The 2,431-nt window shown below is 38.2% G+C and overlaps 1 protein-coding gene across 1 annotated transcript in view; it reads left to right on the top strand.

Annotated features, from left to right (window-relative positions):
- Positions 1-651: 651 nt before the first annotated feature.
- Positions 652-2,431, top strand: part of myo6 (myosin VI) — an 80,030-nt gene continuing 78,250 nt past the window's right edge. The window contains exon 1 of the mRNA XM_015385180.1: positions 652-766. The gene's annotated coding sequence lies outside the window, so the exon portion shown is untranslated. The remainder of the gene's footprint in view (positions 767-2,431) is intronic.

Raw genomic sequence — 2,431 nt, 5'->3', positions numbered from 1 at the left:
TGAAAAAAAAAAAAAAAGTTAACTGATTTTTTTATTCTATTTCAGTTTAATACTTCAATCTCAGAATTCTGACTGAATTCTGACAATAAAACAATTCAGAATTCTGAGAAAAAAAAGTCAGAATTCTGAGATTAAAGTACTAAACTGAAATAAAATAAAAAAAACTTTTTTTTTCTTTTTTTTTTTTCACTGGCCCTAATCCTCTTTCTACCTGGTTGATGGGACAGGTGTTGTGAATGAAACGGTGCCCAGCTTGAGAGAGCTCCTGTGTGTCGCTGAATGTGTGCATTGATGACTGAAAGACATCTTCTGCCTCCATTTATCTGTTTGCTACAGTGGGTTGAATTCGTGTTAATGTGGATTTAAAGACATTTCAATTAGTGGAAAAAAACTGCAGGGGGCACCCAAGGGTTCGCGGACCCCCTGTTGAAGAACTCGCAATGAATATTTCAATCAACCTGAAGGATTGGCCAAAGAAAAATAAAAAATCACAAAAACGCTAATGTGTATGTGTCTCCCATTTTTCCGCTATAATTTAGAGCCGCAACCTCCGACCTAAGCGCTAATAAAGCTACCTGTCACGGGATCTTACGAGCTGCACCTTAACGCACCTTCATGGTGACGTCACGGGCGCTCACCGGGACGCCAGCAGTGCTTTCTGTCGCTGCCTCTCTGTGCGGCAGCAGCGCGAGGAGACGCGGATAAACCTGGACCCTTTCAGAGCCGTATGAGGGAACCCAACCGGGCCATCTGAACAGATAAAACGGTACAAACTTTAACAGCGTTACTTTTTATCCAATAACTGCAGAAACTTCTTGAGGCTGTTTAATTGAAACAATTTGTCAACTGAAATGCACTTTTTGTTATATTATATTATTGCAATTTTCTGGAATATAATGGTTCAATTTAGTCTTCAGTAAAAGTAACCCTATGATCTTGCTGCTTTGGAAAAATATTAAAGCATTCTCCTTTCATTCACTGTGGATTCATGTTCTGCTTCCTCTTCTGATCATGTTTTATTTTTCTAAATCTTCCTCAATAATCAGAGTTTGTCTGGACCCCAGGCTTTATATCTGCTATATAAAACTGTGATCTTGTTTCCATGTCTTTTTTTTTTTAGTTTTTTTTTTCCCTCCCAGTATTCACTCCAGTCCAGTTCCTTTTCCATGCACCCTGGTGCAGTCAGGAAACAAGTGGCAGGAAACAGGAGGCGTGTGTGTGTGTGTCCTGCTTTAACTCTGAGCCAGTGTCCATACATGCATATTTTCTGTCTTCTGATTTGCATACTCTTCAGAGTGATGGCTGGCTGACTTGGGTCCAACTTGAAGCCTATCACCTCTCTGTCTGGATTAGGGTCAAATACTAAGAGGATTACTATTTGGGTTGCAGAGTCAAAGTTTCTCAGGGAGATCTGATCGTGTCTTTCTGCAGAGTTTAGATGTCTTTTCCAGCCACTGAGGCAGATTTCACTTCACTGTACGTTATATGAAAGAAAATGACGTTGAAAAAGCTGTTGTCATATATTAAGACTATTTACACCTCTTTGTAAAGGGATCAAAGTTATGAACTTTAGCATAACTTTTTTTCTTATCCACCATCTAACATAAACAGCGCCTCCAGAAGCCTTCCCCCACACAGCCTTGATCTACCACTTCAAGGCTGATCATGTTTAAATGTGGTTCTCTGTTTACTGCATATAATGTTTAGTTCCAGTTAGGAAAAACACCAAAGGCTCAATTTGTCTACTTTAGTTTCCGTTTTGGGTTAAGTTTTTGCCTGGAATGAGTTGATGGTATGTTCTATCAGTTTTTATTGATGTCGTTCTGTTTTCTTTTATTGACTTCACATTTTGTGTTGTTATCAGTAGACTTTTATAAGTTACTGTAAAGACTTCAAGTTCCTTATTGTACCCGGTTTTGGTTTAGTGGGTGATGGATCCTTGGATATCTTCCCTGTGCTTTGTCTGCTGGCCTACGTCAGAAGAGATATGTTGTAGCAGGAGTCAGGTGATGGTATCAGTGAATGTCAATGTTTAATGTTGCTAACATTACTGTCACACCATTCTTTTGGTAGAAGGTCATTTTAAGGTACTTTAAAATAAAGAGCCTCAAATTTTCTCAACGTTTATGAATGTATTACCTCTTCAATCCAATAGTACACTGCTGCTTAGCTGACTAAAAGAAAATAGATGCCATTTTTACTTGCCTCCAATATAAACTAATTTAACTATAGGAATATACTTTGGAGTGCTAAATGAATGGGTAATGATCTTGTGGAAACTTGAGTGATCACCCTACCAATGTTTTTGAAATAAAAACTGAAAATATGTCAGTTTTTATTTCCTCTGGTCACATAACAAACTCCATTGTACGACTTTGTCGCCCTAATATCTTAATGAGTGCCAACAACAGTAAATTCAACCATTTACTTG

The sequence above is a fragment of the Cyprinodon variegatus genome, unplaced genomic scaffold (genome assembly GCF_000732505.1).
Source record: "Cyprinodon variegatus isolate N-32 unplaced genomic scaffold, C_variegatus-1.0 Scaffold332, whole genome shotgun sequence".
Classification (NCBI taxonomy): Eukaryota; Metazoa; Chordata; class Actinopteri; order Cyprinodontiformes; family Cyprinodontidae; genus Cyprinodon; species Cyprinodon variegatus.
This window is presented reverse-complemented; position numbering and strand designations above follow the sequence as displayed.